Here is an 18,645-nt window from a genome sequence, read left to right as displayed (position 1 = left end):
GCTAGGGCAAACATCTACCCTACACCCAACAAATTAAACCCAATGAGAACTGTGTCTGTTTCAGTGAGATTACCCGTCATTTTGTTTATGGAGAGTCCCATCATGGAGAGTCCATGTCCAATCCTCTTACTGGGTCCTCATAGGTTTTCAACAGTAGTTTTCCGATCTCCCATAATCAACTTACCTTTGTAGTTAGCTTTGTTTAAATTCATAACCCTGGTTTCAGACTGAACTAAATCACTAATGATATTTATATAAAATTCTATTATATTATGACCATTATCCCCTGAAGTCTCCTTGACTATCAGATTATTAACTCTTTTTCATTGCACAGGACTGTATCTAAAATGACCTGTTCCTTCGTTGATTCCAGATACCAACCCTGGAAAAGCACCACTCTTATACTCCATAACTTCATCTTCCACCATATTATAGTTCATTTGGTTTGCCCAGTCTATATCTAATTAAAGTTCCCTTTGACTACATTTGTCACACGTGCATGTAATTTCCCAATTTGCAGCATGCGTATCATTACCACAACGGTTCAGGGGATGGGGTTGCCTGTGGACAGCTCCCACTAAAATCCTCCCCCCCAACTTGTTTATTAGATCCACCCAAACTGATTCTACTTCTTGATTTTCTGAGCTACGATCCTTTCTTTCCATGGCTGCCGTCCCATTCTTTATCACCAGGGTTACCTCTTCTGCTTTTTTCATTTTGTCCATCTTTTCTGAAGGTTAAGTATCCTGGAGTACTTAGCTCCCAACTTTGGTCAGCTTGCAACCATATCTGTGTAATGACTATAAGATCACACTCATTTGTTTCCACTTGTACCATAATTCATCCATCATAATGAGGAAGAACCTTCAGAGTGGTCATTTTACCAGTTCGACTCTGGCTGAACTATATGTTTGTATATTCTTTCCCTTCCTGACCTACTCTGGTTATTGTTACTCATTTCACTACCTTGCACTGTCTCCTTGTCCTTTCTCCTTAATTTTCTAACTTTTCCCTCACCAAGCCCACACTCCTTGCCTCCCATTAGCTATTTAGCTTAAAGCCTTATCTGCATTCCTAGGACAATTGCCCCAAGTGAAGCTCTTCCCTCGTTCCCCATTACTGGTGTTAGTGCCTCATGAACTGAAAGCCATTTCTATCCACCAGTCTTTGATCCACAGAAACAGATCTCTGACATTTTATTGCCTCATTGCCACATGGTTCAGGAGGCAGTCCAGAGGTTATTACCTTCGAGATTCTGCTTTTTAATTTGGTCCTGCTCATATTCATTTGTAGAACTTCTGTTGTTGATTTTCACATTGATCATGACAACTGGAACTCTCTCTTCGCACATTCACCTCCAGCCCCAGGAAGATGTCCTTAACCTTAGCACCAGCTTTCGGGACTCACAACGATGGCTTCAGAGAGCAGTATCTATCCCCCAACAATACTCTCCCCTGTCATTACTACATTTCTTTCCTTTATCCCAATATAAATATTGTGCCCCATGTGTCCATTGTGGTCAATTTGCTCACCCTATCTACAGTCTATGCTCTCATCCACACAAGCTGTAAGAAACAAGTACCTGTTGGACAAGTGCAAGGACCAAGGATCATCCTACAGGATTTTCTGTATTCCCATACCTTACTCACACTTTGTCCTTCTTGACTGACCAATTTTGCAGTAGGAGTGTGACTGTCTCCTGGAACAAAGTGTCAAGAAAACTCCTGGAACAAACTGTTAAGACAGCTTCTTCCCCTCCTCCCTCCTTGATGCATCACAGTGTTCAAAGCTCAGACTCCAGCTCATTAGCTTTGAGCCACATTCTCTTGAGCTGCAGTTGCTCACTCCAGATGTGGTTGCCATGGATCATAACTTTCTCCATTGGCTCCCACATACCACAGTTACAACACATTACCTGTGCTGTCATGCCCATCTTGAATTAATTAATTAATTTGATTTTTTAACTATAAAGCTACACAATCACCTTAATGTCTTCAAACCCTTTTATGGATCACCACACTCTGTAGACACTGCACACAATGGGCTCTGAACTCTGTGCCAGTGGCTTTTGTGAAGAATAAAAAATAACACAGACCCTTAATCTCAATTATCAAATGTCAGAAGCTCACGGATTTCTCCATCTTCAAAACTGGGACCAACCCTGCATTTAGCCACTTGAAATCCTTCTATTTCCTACCCAACCACATTAGAGACCTGGTTGAGGAGGAAAGCTCACCACCACAGCTTTTCAAGAATGCACAGGATAGCAAGAAGCTGCAGACGGTTGCAGACTCAGCCAGCTCCATCACAGGCACAACACTCCCCACCAGTGAGGACTTCTTCAAGAGGCGGTGCCTCAAGAAGGCAGCGTCCATCACTAAGGATGCTCAGCATCCGGGACATGCCCTCTTCTCATTACTACCATCAGGGAGGAGGTGGAGGAGCCTGAAGACTCACACTCAATGATTCAGAAACAGCTTCTTCCCCTCCGCCCTCAGATATCTGAACATTCCGTGAACCCATGAACACTACTTTGTTATTCTTCTTTTGCACTATTTATTTCATTTTGCATTTTATGGTAATTTTATGTCTTTGCACTGCACTGCTGTTGCTGCAAATTTCACATCATTTAAGTCAATGATAATAAATCTGATTCTGATTTTGAGAGCACCTTGGAACTTACAATGATTGCAGGCTTTAGCACCAACACTCGGAGTCCCCTGAAGCAATTCAGCATATATTAATATTTCCCAACCTTCTACCAAATATTCTTTGAAACCTTCTGTGCAACCTTTGTCAGAGCAGAATATCTATGGCTAGTCACTAATGAGGTCCTCAAAGATGGAATACATTATCATTCTTTTCTTCATTCGGTATCTCATCATGTACCTCCAATGGTCCTCCTTTGCCATTCATTTCCATCAGGTTGCCACAGCATGCTCAGCGTCCCCAGAAGAAGCTTTCCTTTCGCAATGTCGACCAGTTGCTCTGGGTCAGTTTTCAAGATTATGTTGGTGCTGCTCTGCTCTCCTTCTCCAACACTTCACCGTCATTGTTCTGTCATGCTACTTGTCTACCTGCACTGCACTGTCTCTGAAACTGTAACACTATATTCTGCATTAGAACATAGAACACTACGGCACAGTACAGGCCCTTCGGCACACAATGTTGTGCCGACATTTTATCCTGCTCTAAGATCTAGCTAACCATTCCCTCCCACATAGCCCTCCATTTCTCTATCATTCATGTGTCCATCCAAGAGTCTCCTAAATGTCCCTAATGTATCTGCCCCCACAACCTCTGTAGGCAGTGCATTCCACACACCCACCACCCTCTGTGTAAAAAACTTACCCCTGAAATCCCCCTTATACCTTCCTCAAATCACCTTACAATTATGCCCCCTCGTGTTAGCCATTGTTGCCCTGGGATAAAGTCTCTGACTGTCCACTTGATCTATGCCTCTTATCATCTTGTACACCTCTATCAACATTCTGTTTTTGTTTTCTTTTGTACTACCTCGATGTACTTGTGCATGGAATGATCTGTCTGGATGGCATGCAAGCAAAAGTTTTTCACTGTATCTCAGTACATGTGACAATAACAAACCAATTACATTCATACTTCCTTATAACGCAGCAGGAAGCCATTCTGCCCATTGAGTCAATGGCACCTCCCAGAGCATGCCCATCAAACCCATTCCCCCACTTACCGCTCTGCAACTATTCTCTCTCACATGCCCATCAACTCACCCCCACCAACCCCTCAGTCTCCTGCCTCTCACCCACACTAGGGGTATTTTCTTATAGCCACTTAACCTACCGTCTACCTTCCTAGATGAATCACAGCTCTCCCAGTTCAAGCAATGGGAGTTCTGAAGCCCTCTCTGCAGAATTCCCTCTATTAACATTGACTTTATCCCTTTCCTGGTTGCACCGTCAAACTGAACTAGACCAGTTGCAATTTTATTGTCCTGTTTGGCGTGGAAATGAGTTTCACATCTCACCATCCACCCAATGCAATGATCACTCCTTCCAACTTCTTCAACATGATTTATCTCTCCCTACCTCAGCCCCTCCACTGTTGAAGCCACTGCAGTCAGCACCATCTCACTGCTCTATTTATCACACTCCCTTTAACCATCCTCAATGAACTTCAATTTCTCCCTAAACTCTGCAAACCACATTCTGTTCTGTACAAAGCATCACTTGCTCTCAGCAACAAACAATCTGCAGGAGGAACCTTCAGGTCGGGCAGCGTCTCTGAGGGGAAAGGAATGGTCTGCAGGGTTTCGACCAGAAACGTCGACAATTCTGTTCCCCCCACAGATGTTGCTCGACCTGCTGAGTTCCTCCTGCAGATTGTTTGTTGCTCTATGTTACAGCAGCTGCAGTCTCTTGTGTCTTCACTTGCCCTCACCTGTGCTACCTCCTCTTCTCATCCCCAACATGTTCAGTACTGATCCAGAAATCCCTCCTTGTTCTACCGATCTCTGCAGGCTCCGTCCACCGCAACAGGCAGGACCTCCTGGTGGCCACCCACTTCAATTCCACATCCCACTCCCATACTGACATGTCTATCCATGGCCTCCTCTACTGCCACAATGACGCCAGGCGCAGGTTGGAGGAACAACACCTCATATTCCACCTTGGGAGTCTCCAACCTGATGGTCTTAACATCGATTTCTCTAACTTCTGATAACCCCACCCCTTCTTTTTCTCCCCCCCCCACTCCTTTGTCTTCCTTTATTCCTGTGGCTCCCTTCCCCCGCCTTGATGACCTGCCCATCTCCTCTCCTCCCCGCCCCCATCCTTTATTCCATGGTCCACTGCCCTCTCCTACCGGATTCCTTCTTCTTCAGCCCTTTGCCTCTTCTACCTCTCACCTCTCTGCTCATTGAATCTTTCATTCCCCTCTCTCACCCTCCTACCTTCCCCCTCTCACCTGGACTCACCTATCCCCTGCCTGCATGTGCTCTTCCCCCTCCACCCACCTTCTTATTCTAGCTTCTGCCCTCTTCCTTTCCGGTCCTGATGAAGGGTCTCGGCCCGAAATGTCGACTGTTTATTTCCCTCCATGAATGCTGCCTGACCTGCTGAGTTCCTCCAGCACTTTTTGTGCATTGCTCCAGATTCCAGCATCTGCAGAATTTCTTGATGCTCCATGGTCTTCTGTCCCTTCTCTAAAGTTTAGTGTTTGTCTCAGGGTTTCTGTACAATCCTCTATGCCTTTCACTACATGTGCCAGAGATTTCAGCCGCATCTGTCCTGCTTGAAACCTTCTCCTTAAATCTTTCCAAACATACATCTCTTGTTCCACCTTCAAAAATATTCTCCTATCATTTTGACCTACACCCGTTTGCTTTAAGCACACAAGAGACTGCAAATGCTAGAATCTGGAGAAGCAAATGATCTGCTGGAGGAACTACGAGTCCTGGTGCAGGGCCTTGACCTGAAACATCACCAATTCCTTCACCCCACAGATACTGCTCGACCTACTGCGTTCCTCCAGGAGATTGTTTGTTGGCCCTTTGCTTTGATTTTTCTTTCTGGGGTTGTTATTTGTTTCTATCCTGCCGTTTCTCTGTAACATTAGGTAAAGCAATCAAGATTCATAGCAATATAAGGAAAGTTGTCGTTACTTGTGCCTCAAAGCTCCAATATTGGTATGCAAGACAAGTTTTTCACTGTACCTCAGTGCAAGTGACAATAATAAACCAATACCAATACCAATACTGGCAGCCATCCCTGCAGTTGAGAATGTCCTGAACTCTAGAATATCCCCCTAAACCTCTTTACCTTTCTATCTTCCTTTAAGCTATACCTTAAAGCCTACCTCTTTGACCAAACATATGGTCACCTGGGTATGATGTCATTATGTAGCATGATGTCAAATTATGCTTCATCACAACTTGTAGTTATAGAAGTGCATTTAACACAGAACATGTCCTAAGATGCTTCACAGGAGTGCACTCAGTCCAATGCTGATGCCAAGTTAAATAGGAAGATGCTAGGGATATGACCAATAGCTCGATCAAAGATTTGGATCCTAAAAAAGGGAAGAAGGTAGAGGCGGCGAAGCAGAGGGAAGGAATTCTAGATCTTGGGGGTTTTGGCAGCAAAAGGCACACCTTCCGGTTGTGGAGTGTTAGCTTTGATGATGATCCAAATTGGATAGGTATCAATACCTCAGAAGATTGTAAGGCTGGAGGTAATTACAGAGGGGGATAAGACCATGAGCACCAGACATAGAACGCTGAAGTTTTGCATAACCAGGAGCTAGCGTGGGTCAGCAAGTTACTGATAGGTGATTGAGTAAGGACACCGTTTAGGATAGTGACAGGTTTCTGAAGCACAGAACAAGGGATGCTGGCCAGGATTGTACCGGAATGGTCAAGTCTTGAAGTGAGAAATACTTGATAAGTAAGTGCTCCAGTGAAATGAGAGGAGACAGGATGGAGATGGTCAGTATTGACATTCCCTGGGACTTTTGCTGTTAAAGATGTTATATAAATATAAGAACATAAGAAATAGGAGCAGGAGTAGGCCACCTGGCCTGTTGAGCCTGCTCTGCCATCCAATAAGATCATGGCTGATCTGGCCGTGGACTCAGATCCACCTACCTGCCTTTTTCCCATAAGCCTTAATTCCCCTACTATGCAAAAATCTATCTAACTATGTCTTAAATATATTTAATGAGGTAGCCTCTACTGCTTCCCTGGGCAGAGAATTCCACAGACTCACTACTCACTGGGAAAAGCAGTTTCTCTTCATCTCCGTCCTAAATATATGCCCCCAAATTTTGAGGCCATGTCCCCTAGTTCTAGCCTCACCTACCAGTGGAAACAACCTTCCTGCCTCTATCTCGTCTATCCCTTTCATAATTTTGTATGTTTCTATAATATCCCCTCTCATTCTTCTGAATTCCAGTGAGTGTAATCTCAGGCGACTCAATCTCTCCTCATAGACTAACCCCCTCATCTCCAGAATCAACCTGGTGAACCTCCTCTGCACTGCCTCCAAAGCCAGTATATCTTTCCTCAAGTAAGGAGACCAGAACTGCACGCAGTACTGCAGGTGCGGCCTCACCAGTACCCTGTACAGTTGCAGCGTAACCTCCCTGCTCTTAAATTCAATCCCTCTAGCGATGAAGGCCAACATTCCATTTGCCTTCTCGATAACCTGTTGCACCTGCAAACCAACCTTTTGCGATTCATGCACAAGCACTCCCAAGTCCCTCTGCACAACAGCATGCTGCAGTCTTTTACCATTTAAATAATAATCTGATCTTCTATTTTCCCTTCCAAAGTGGATGACCTCGCATTTACCAACATTGTATTCATCTGCCAGATCTTTGCCCACTCACTTAACCTATCTATATCTCTCTGCAGACTCTCCGCATCCTCTGCACAATTTGGTTTTCCACTCATTTTAGTGTCATCAGCAAACTTAGATACGCTGCACTACGTCCCCTCTTCCAAATCGTTAAAGTATATTGTGAATAGTTGCGGGCCCAGCACCGACCCCTGCAGCACACCGCTCACCATTGCCAACCAGAGAAACACCCATTTATCCCAACTCTCTGCCTTCTATTGGTTAACCAATCCTCTATCTATGCTAATACTTCAACTTCATGCATCCTTGTCTTATGGCTAAGTCTTTTCTGCAGCACCTTATCGAACGCCTTCTGGCAATCCAAGTACACAACATCCACCTGTTCCCTCTATCCACTGCGCTCATTATATCCTCAAAGAACTCCAGTAAGTTTGTCAAACAGGATCTGCCTTTCCTGAATCCATGGTGTGTCTGCCTGATGGAACCCCTTCTACCATAGAACCATAGAACAATATGGCACAATACAGACCCTTCGGCCCACCATGTTGTGCCGCCCTTCAAACCACACCTAAGACTATCTAACCCCTTCCTCCCACGTGTCCCTCTAACTTAAATTCCTCCAACTGCTTATCTAAAAATCTCTTGAACTTGTCCAATGTATCTGCCTCCACCACCACCCCAGGCAGCGCATTCCATGCACCAACCGCTCTCTGGGTGAAAAACCTCCCTCTGACATCACCCTTGAACTTCCCACCCAATACCTTAAAGCCATGTCCTCTTGTTTTGAGCATTGGCACCCTGGGAAAGAGGCACTGGCTGTCCACTCTATCTATTCCTCTTAATATTTTGTACACCTCTATCGTCTCCCCTCATCCTCCTTCTCTCCAATGAAAACAGCCCTAGCTCCTTTAGTCTTTCCTCATAATCCATACACTCTAATCCAGGCAGCATCCTGGTAAATCTCCTCTGCACCCTTTCCAATGCCTCCACATCCTTCCTATAATGAGGTGACCAGAACTGGACACAGTACTCTAAGTGTGGTCTAACCAGAGTTTTGAAAAGCTGCATCATCACTTCGTGGCTCTTAAACTTGATCCCACGACTTATGAAAGCTAACATCCCATAAGCTTTCTTAACTACCCTATCCACCTGTGAGGTAACTTTCAGTGATCTTTGGATATGAACCCCCAGATCCCTCTGCTCCTCTACACTGCCCAGAATCCTGCCATTTACCTTGTACTCTGCCTTGGACTTTGTCCTTCCAAAGTGTACTACCTCACACTTCTCTGGATTGAACTCCATCTGCCACTTGTCAGCCCAGCTCTGCATCATATCAATATCCCTCTGCAAGCTTCGACAGCCCTCCACACTATCCACAACACCACTAAGCTTTGTGTCATCTGCAAACTTGCTAACCCCAGCCTTCCACCCCCTCATCTAAATCGTTAATAAATATCACAAAAAGTAGAGGTCCTACAGAACCAATCCCTGCGGAACACCACTAGTCACAGCCCTCCAATCCGAATGCACTCCCTCCACCACACCCCTCTGCTTTCTACAGGCAAGCCAATTTTGAATCTACACGGCCAAGCTTACCGGGATCCCTTGGCCTCTGACCTTCTGAAGAAGCCTACCATACGGAACCTTGTCAAACGTCTTACTAAAATCCATGTAGACCACATCCACTGCACTACCCTCATCAATCTTCCTGCGCACCTCCTCAAAGAACTATCCAGAAGTCTCTCTATTTCTTCCATAATATAGGCTATTGCTAAGGGTTAAGTTGAGACTTTACAGTACCAGCCCTCGAGTTCGATGTTGATGGGCCATTGATAACAACCGTAGAATAATTGGAATGGCCATCTCAGAGAAAGATTTTGTGACATCTGAAAAGCATCAGCTGCAGGAGGACTTCTCAAAGGAATTACCAGCTGTTGCTATTGTACTTGAAATACAATCCTTTCATAGAAATAAAGGTCTTCTCCCCTTTTAGAATGTGCATTACCGTGACATTTGCCACGCCTTCATGTTATGCAAAAGGACTTTGCAGCCAATGTTTAATCACTGTTATTATGTGGGAAACCATGGCCAGGTAATCAGATTAATGACTGGATAGTATTTTTTTATTGCTGCTGTTGGCAAAGAGACAAGTCCCCTGCCAGGACATTGGGAGAGTTCCCCATCTCTTATTTAAATATTTTCTTTCATTAAAGATGTTCTTAACACCTCATCCAGAAGATGGCACCTCTGACTATCCTGTATTCCCACTGTTTTCTTACTCTTGAATAGATCTCTCATATGCTAAAGATGAACTCTTGATCTCTCAGTCTACCTGGTCGTGGCCCTTGCACTTTATTTGTTTACCTGCGCTGCACTTCCTCTGTAGCTACAACAAGGTATTCTGCATTCTGTTTTTCTTTTTGCTACCTCAAAGTACTTCTGTGTGGTTTGATTTGACTGGAAGGCACGTAAACAAAGCTTTTCACTGAGTCATGGAGCACTACAGCACGGATACAGGCCCTTTGGCCCAACCAGTCCGTGCCGACCACGGTGCCCACCCAGCTAGTCCCAATTTCCTGCGTTTGGTCCATATCCCTCTAAGACCCGCGCCTCCAAAGTACCTATCCAAGTGCTTTTAAATGATACTATTGTACCCGTCTCACCCACTTCCTTTGGCAGCTCGTTCCATATACTCACCACCCTCTGCGTGAAAAAGTTGCCCCTTTTAAATCTATGCCCCCTAGTTTTGGACTCCCCTATCCTGGGGAAAAGGCTGTTACTATCCGCCTTATCTATGCCTCTCATAACTTTAAACATTTCTATAAACATATCTCGGTACATGTGACAATAATAAACCAATACTGCAAATATTCCCTCTGCACCGCATTAGAGTGGCAGCTCAGATTACGTGTTTATCTTACCTGGAGTTAGTTCAGCACCTCAACCTCTGATACAGGAGTGAACACAGTATCATGACGTGTACCCAACACTGACATTTCAAATGTGAACGGTGAGACTTCCAGTCTCAATTGGGTGAAACATTTATTGCAGGGACACCAGCAAAGATTGGCTTCGGTAAGGAGAAAGATGTTGCACTACCTTTCTCTGTCATACTTTGCATGAGAACAATGAGATCAGAACTTCCAGTAGCTGGGATAAGAAGCATAACCCAGACGTAGATAAAGGCGTAGCAATCAAACTAATGAGCGGAGCTAGATTGCATTCACTTAGCAGCTGATGTGCTGTCAAAACAGTACTTTAAAGTTTGGACATTATTGCTATTCCTATGATGCCATCTAGTGATCAGTTCAAAATAAAGCTTGTGACAACATCACTGCTGTTGGCAGCAACATACTGAACCGAGATTATTCTGTACGGCAGAGTTTATTTAATCTGAAAGCTCAAAGCATTTGCGTGAATTGCTGAAGTAACAGACCAAGCGTTTAAAATGAAAATCATTTTCAGTGTTCCTTTGTGCAGCAATTCATCATGTGCCAATGATGTAATTGTGCCATAAAACTCTTTTAAGGGACAAGTGGACAGGTTTGTCTGTTTTATTTATTGGACTTTGCAAATTGCTCTCCGTGACAGTTGTGACTGTTTCCCATTCCCTAGCACGGCTTTTAAGCTGTTGGCAAATGCCATCAAGCATCTCTAACTGATTTGTTCAACCTGGCCAACAGGGATTATAAATCTCCTGAGGAACCACAAAAGTAAAACAGTCTATTTACACAAATTAGGGTCGTAGAATTATACAGCAGGCCCTTCGACACAACTTGTCTACGCGGACCAAGCTGCCAACTTGAGTTAGTCCCATTTGCTTGCATTTGGTCCAAACCTCTAAACCATTGCTATCCAGGCACCTGTCTAAATGTCATAATTGCACACACCTTTACTACTTCCTCTGGCAGCTCGTTCTGTATACACAACACCCCCTGTGTGAAAAGGTTGCCCCTCAGGTCACCTTTAAATCTTTCCCCTCTTCACCTTAAACTTATGATCTCTCGTTTTGGACTCACTACCCTGGGAAAAGGACAGTGACCATTCATTTTTTTCATACACCCCTCATGATGTTATAAACCTCTAAAAGGTCACCCGTTAGCATCCTACACTTCCAGAGGAAGAATCCTGGCCTATCCAGCCTCTCCTTATAACTCAAAGGCTCCAGTCCCGCTATCATCCCTGTAAATCTATTTTGCACCCTTTCCAGTTTAATGAAAGCACGATGGAATTACAGAAATTTACAGCACAAAAAGAGGCTATTTGGCCCATCAAGCCCTACATGCCTAAAATGAACACTGTTAATCTCACTCCCCTACTCTTGGTCCAATTCCTTCGAGTTTAGGACTCTATTCCCATATTCTCTTATGACTTAGAAGGAGGACATTTGACCCACCGAGACCATTAAGCCTCTCAGAGCACTCCCATCTGACTTACTCCCCCACTATATTCTCTCTCACACATCCATCAACTCCTTTTGACTTTTGTCATTCATCAACACCCTGGGCCGGTACAGTGGCCAATTAATCTACCAGTACATCTTTGGGATGTGGGAGGAAACCAGAACGCCCGGACAGAGAAAGAGCACAGAAACTCCACACAAATAGTATCGGACGTCAGGACCAAACCAGCCCCACTGGAACTGTGCAGCAGTAAACCCCAGTTGTTGCTCCTCTCAATAAAGAGTTCGGATAGAATTCGTGAAACGTAAATCCTTGAAGTCAGCGATTATCAAAATATTTCTTTCATCTTTAGTACAATGCCATTAAAATCACCACTTTCTTTAAATCCCAACTTGGCTGCTCTTAGTGCACTCCTTTTTAGGAAAGGTTTCAATGTGTCAGGCGTGGTGAATGGTTGAATGGAGCATATAACTCGACTCCAAAGGGCTGTTAAATGATAATGCCATCAAAGCAGAGAGCTCAGCTAATTTGGGAAGGCAGGAGGTGGCCAAGAAACCTTCTTAAGAGCAGGAAAGCAGCTGGATGGAAGCATAGAAGCAGGAGCAGGTCCTATGAATCTGCTCTGTCACTCAATATGATGATAGCTGATCATCATTAGTATCATGTTCCAGTTTATGCCCTGATCCCTCTAAGCTCTAAGGAAAATATCCCAACTTTTTTGTGAATATATATAATGATTCCTCTTAAACCGCTTTCTGAGGCAATGAGCTCCACAGTTCACCACTATCTGGGAAAAGAAGTCTCTCTTCATCTTAGTCTTATCCCTTACTCTTAGATCCCTGTGACCCTTGCTCCTGGACTCCCCAGCCATCAGGAACATCCTTCCCACATCTAATCTGTCCAATTGTGCTAGAATTGTGCAGGATTCTATGTGATCCCATCTCATTCTTCCAGATTCTGGTGAATAAAGGGATCTCTACAAGCTTGGCGGCAGCACGGTGGTGTAGCGGTTAGTGTAACGCTATTACAGCGCCAGCAACCAGGGTCCAATTCCGGCCACTGTCGGTAAGGCGTTTGTAAGTTCTCTCCATGTGTCTGCGTAGGTTTCCTCCGGGTGCTCCGGTTTCTTCCCACATTCCAAAGACGTACGGGTTCAGAAGTTGTGGGCATGCTATGTTGGTGCCAGAAGTGTGGCGACACTTGCGGGCTGCCCCCAGAACACTCTACACAAAAGATGTATCTCACTCTGTGTTTCGATGTACATGTGACTAATAAAGAAATCTTAACATGATATGTTGACGAAAATTTCATCTTGTTCTTACATGGACAAAATGAACCTAAAGCTCTCCTGTGGCAGAAATTCTATGATATCAAGCAAAATTATTCTCAGTTTCTAAGGATTTTCAACCTCATCAGTAGCCTCACTGAGCTGCAGAAATAGAAACAGATATCCTAAAATGCACAGAATAATAACTCAAGTAGAGATTCACATGAAAACATAGACTTGTGTTTTTTTTTAATTTCCATGCATGAAGCAGTACAGCATAGGAACAGGCCCTCTGGCCCATTACATCCACACTTACCACCAAAAACTCATCTACATGGATTTACATTGATCCGCTTCTATCCCCATCAACTCTGCACTGCCCCAGTTCTCCTGCTAATCACCCACACCAGGGGCAATCTTTAGTAGCTTTTAACCCACCAAGGACCACATCTTTGGCTCATGTAAGGAACTTGGAGCACCCAACTTGTTCACAAGAAGAACAAGTGCAGTCCATATAGACAGCACCCTATCGTACCCAGGTCTCTGGAGCTGTGAAGCAACTGCACCGATGTCCTACTCCTGTCAAGAAGCAGTGTTATCTCAGTGTAATAGAAATGCAATTAGATGAATGCTACATGGTTTTAATGACAGAGAAAATGAGGTGTTGTTCCTCCAGTTTGCGCTTGGAATTGCCCTGGCAGTGGAGGAGGCTGAGGACTGACATTTCTGTGATGGAGTGGGGCAGGGGAGTTGAAGTGACTGCCAATGGGGAGATGCAGATCGCGGTTACAGACAGAGCGCAGGTGTTCTGCGAAATGGTCACCTAGTCTGCGTTTGGTCTCACCAATGTAGAGGAGGCCACACTTGGAGCACTGAATGCAGTAGATGATATTAAGGGAAGTGCAGGTGAATCTCTGTCTTAACTGAAAGGACTGTTTGGGTCCCTGGATGGAGGTGATGGAGGTGGTGTAGGGGCAGGCATTTCACCTATGGCAGGGGCAATGGAAAGTTCCTGGGGTGGGAGTGGGATGGTTGGGGGGGGGGGGGGGAGGCGGGAGTGAATAGGGCAGCCGCAGAAAGAGTGGTCCCTGTGAAAGGCAGAAAGGGGTGGGGAGGGGAAGATATGCTTGGTGGTGGGGTTCCCGTTGGGAGATAGTGGAAGTGGCGGAGAATGATGAGTTGGATACGTAGATTGGTGGGATGAAATGTGAGGAACAAGGCAGACCCTATCCCTGTTGTGTCTGGGAAGGGTGGGGGTGAGATTGGAGATGCGGGAAGTGGCAGAGATATGGGTGTGCCGAGCTCTCTCAACCACAGTAGGGGGAAGCCCCGGTTAGAAAAGAAGTTGGACATCTCAGATGTCCTGGAGTGGAAAGCCTCATTATGGGAGAAGATGCGGCAGAGGAGTAGAATTGAGGAAAAGGGATCACGTCCTTGCAAGAGACTGGGTGGTTCAATGGTGAGCTCAAGGACATTGGAGGTGGGGAACTTGGTGCTAGCAATTGCCATTGCATATCAAGGTAGGTGCGTAGACTCTCTCTCGTTGGAGATGATCATTGCCTGGCACGTTTGTGACACGTTACTTTATAATTGGGTTATAATTATATCTGAGTTTGTTGAGGCCACTTCTGGAGTACTGCAAACAGTTTCAACCTTCTTATCAAAGGATATATTTGCCTTAGATGGAGTGCAGGGTTAGTCGAAAAGGTCTGTATTTCCTAGTGATCAAATGTGTGAGGGGGGAGTACTGAGAGACTCTTTCTTCTCAGTGGACAGTTGAGGAATAAGGCACCATTTAAGATTGAGATGAGCAGAAGTTTCTTCAAAGTGTTGTAAATCTTTGAATTGTCTATTGATATTCCACCACAACTGCCACCACTTATAAATCATTTTATTGTGGAAAAGAAATGGCAAGGTGTACCATGGGAACGTTGTGAAACACAAAAGGCAACAAGAGGTATTAGGACAGATGAGCAGTCACTTGGTCAACAGGATAGGTTTTAAGGAATGTCTTATGAGAGGAAGGAGAAGGGGAGGTGGAGGGTTTTAGTTTGAGAATTCCAGAGCTCAGAGCCTTGGCAGGCAAAGACAAGGGTGAAGATTCTAAAAACGGAGCATTACTTAACCAGAAGCCATTGTAGATCAACAAGCACAGAGCTGAGGGTGAACTGTACTTGGTGAGTGTTAATGCAGAGGTCTGGATGACTTTAATGTTGCAGACGGTGGAACAAGGGATCCTGAGATCACAAAATGGCTTTTGATGAGTACATTCAAGGCTGAAATCAAAAAGCTTTTGAACATTCAGGGAAAGGAGACACATCAGGACAGAACATTTACGAAACATATAGTATATTCCTATCAAAGTTTCAACATGAATAAAGATATCTTTACTAATCACATGTACATCGAAACACACAGTGAAATGCATCTTTTGCGTAGAGTGTTCTGGGGGCAGCCCGCAAGTGTCGCCACACTTCTGGCGCCAACATAGCATGCCCACAATTTCCTAACCTGTACGTGTTTGGAATGTGGGAGGAAGCCGGATCACCCGGAGGAAACCCACGCAGATACGGGGAGAATGTACAAACTCCTTACAGACAGCGGCGGGAATTGAACCCGGGTCCCTAGCGCTGTAATGGTGCTATGCTACTAACCGCTACACTACCATGCCTGCCCGCTAAAACATTACATGGTTGAGTGGTGGGCTCAGCAATTGGGAACTGATCATCTGGCCACCTTAATAAAGGAACGAATGGGAATTCTTAGCCAACTGTCAATGCAGTATCATGATTTATGCAAGAAAAATAAAGCATGGACACTCTTGTATTTATTGTGCCTTACACAATTCCAGGCTAGGCCAATGCATCCGACAGCCAATGAACTGAAACTGAAACCTTAACTGAAATCAATATTGTAAAGGAGGAATATCCCACAAAGAAAAGGAATCTAAAGGTAGTTACAATATGTGACAAACTTTGCTTTGCACATCATCCCATACACATCATTTCATCACATCAGTACATTGAGGAAGTACAAGGGAAAAGCAATAACAGGATGCAGACTATAGTGCTGCAGTTACAGAGAAAGTGCAGTGCAGGCTGACAATAAGATGCAATGTGATAATGAGGTAGATTGTGAGGTGAAGGGTCCATCCTATCGTTCAATAGTCTTATAACAGTGGGATAGAAACTGTCCTTCAGCCTCGTGGTACGTGCTTTCAAGGCTTTAGTATCCTCTGCCCGATGGGAAGGCTTAATGTACAGTTCTAATTTATAAACAAAATACACTCAAAAGCCTCACAATTCCTCTATATAACTTATCATAAGTTAAAATTTCCCCGTTTACAATATCATGTAGCATTTTAGCATCAGACGTCATTGTCAAGAGGTCTGATGTTTAACACTTCCAGGGTATATCCCAATTGCCAGCACAACTGTTTTCTACAAAATGATTCCAAGCACTTTATACTTACTTTTGAACCATTAAATTGACAGCCACAGTTCCTCACATTTATTCAACTAGATTTAACTATCACCTTCAAAATCTCTTCCATCAGGTTATTGATTCAAAGTCAGTCATCAAATGTCAAAGTATAGCCTGCACAGTGGAAGGATGCAGTCTCTACTTCGTCACCCGGACAAATGCTACAAGACAGCAGTGATCTCTGCCCCTGTTTTGAGTTTCTTTTTGTCTTGGCAACTTGACTCCACCAGCTTTAGACTAAACCCTGGATGTTTAAAAGACATTTGGACAGGTCCATGGATAGTAAAGGCTTAAACGGATATGAACCAAACACAGGCAACTGGGAGTAGCTTGGATGGACATCTTGGTTGGTATGGACAAGTTGTGCCGAAGGGATGTAACTCTATTACTCTAAAACTGTTGATTAGGTTGCCCATAGACTTCTACAATGCAGTCAGCAGTGTCAGTGGTTACATGAAAACAGATTACCAATTAGAGTCATACAGCATGAAAACAGACCCTTCAGCCCAACTCGTCTATGCTGACCAGGGTGCCCATCTAAGCTAGTCCCATATCCCTCTATCCATGTACCTGTCCAAATGTCTTTTAAATGTTGTTATTGTACCTGCCTCAACCACTTCTTCTGGCAGCTCATTCCATTCATGGACCACCCTCTGGTTGAAAAAGTTGCCCCTCACATTCCTATTAAATCTTTCCCCTCTCACCTTAAACCTATGCCCTATAGTTCTTGATTCTCCAGCTCTGGGGAAAAAGTTTGTGTGCATTCGCTCTATCTGTGCCCCTCATGATTTTATACACCTCTATAAGATCACCACAACCTTCTATGCCCCAAGGAATAAAGTCTTAGCCTGCCCAATCTTCCCCAAACCCTGGCAACGTCCTTGTAATTTAATTTAGAAATATCAAAACAACCTTGTCTGTGATTATATCTTTAAATGCCTACTTCAGCTATAAATTAGCCTGGTTAATAATTTGCTTTAGTTATTTATAAGAGAATCTGCATTATTTACATGAACAGGCTGTTCTTTGTGCCATTGTTTCAATACAAAAGGTTATTGTTTTTATTCTTATGTCAGGTATATTTGTAATACTGCTTGCATGGCTCATCCCTCTTCATTTGCTGTGTCCTGTGATGTTTATACTAGAAAAGTGTAACCACAAGAGCATAAGGCAAGAACATGCGAAATGCACTTCATAATGCTGGTTTTGTGAATAACTTTAAATGATTTAACAGTTTGCAGAACGTTCTGAAATAACATAATACATTTCTCAGAAGGACTGACAGCATCAACTAAAGATTAGCTTCAATCTAAAAGCCAGGCCCTAAACGAGAACAATTCTACCTAATTTTCGAAGGTCACCAATAAGTACAGTGTGCTTAAATCTTATTTTGTACAATATACAGTATATTGAAAAGTTGGCCGAGAGGATTGATGAGGGCAGGGCAGTAGACATTGTCTACGTGGACTTTAGCAAGGCTTTTGACAAGGTCCCGCAGGATAGGCTGGTCTGGAAGGTGAGATCACTGGGTAAACTAACAAATTGTACACAAAATTATCTTGGTGGAGGGAGTCAGACGGTGGTAGTGGAGGGTTGTTTTTCCAGATTGGAGGTCTGTGACCAGTGGTGTGCCGCAGAGATTGGTGCTGGGTCCACAGTTTGTCATATATATGAATCATTTGGATGAGAATGTAGGTGGCATGATTAGTAAGTTTGCAGATGACACCAAAATTGGTGGTGTGGTGGACAGTGAAGAAGGGTGCCTAAGGTTACAACAGGACCTTGACCAACTGGGAAAGTGGGAGATGGAATTTAACTCAGATAGGTGCAAAGTGATGCATTTTGGGAAGTTAAACCAAGGCAGGACATAGACAGTGAATGACAGGGTCCTGGAGAGCATTGTAGAGCGGAGATCTAGGGATACAAGTACATGGTTCCCTGAAAGTGGCGACACAGGTAGACCAGGTGGTGAAGAAGTTGTGTGACATGCTTGCTTTCATTCAATGGGGCACTGAGTACAGGAGTTGGGATGTCATGTTACACCCGTATAGGACGTTGGTGAGAACACACCTGAATATTGTGTGCAGTTCCAGTATCCATACTGTAGGAAGGATGTGATTAAGCTAGAGAGGCTATAGAAAGATTCACAAGGATGTTTTCA

The sequence above is a fragment of the Pristis pectinata genome, chromosome 3 (assembly GCF_009764475.1).
Source record: "Pristis pectinata isolate sPriPec2 chromosome 3, sPriPec2.1.pri, whole genome shotgun sequence".
Classification (NCBI taxonomy): Eukaryota; Metazoa; Chordata; class Chondrichthyes; order Rhinopristiformes; family Pristidae; genus Pristis; species Pristis pectinata.
The sequence above is the reverse complement of the archived record's forward strand: the minus strand, read 5'-3'. Positions refer to the sequence as shown.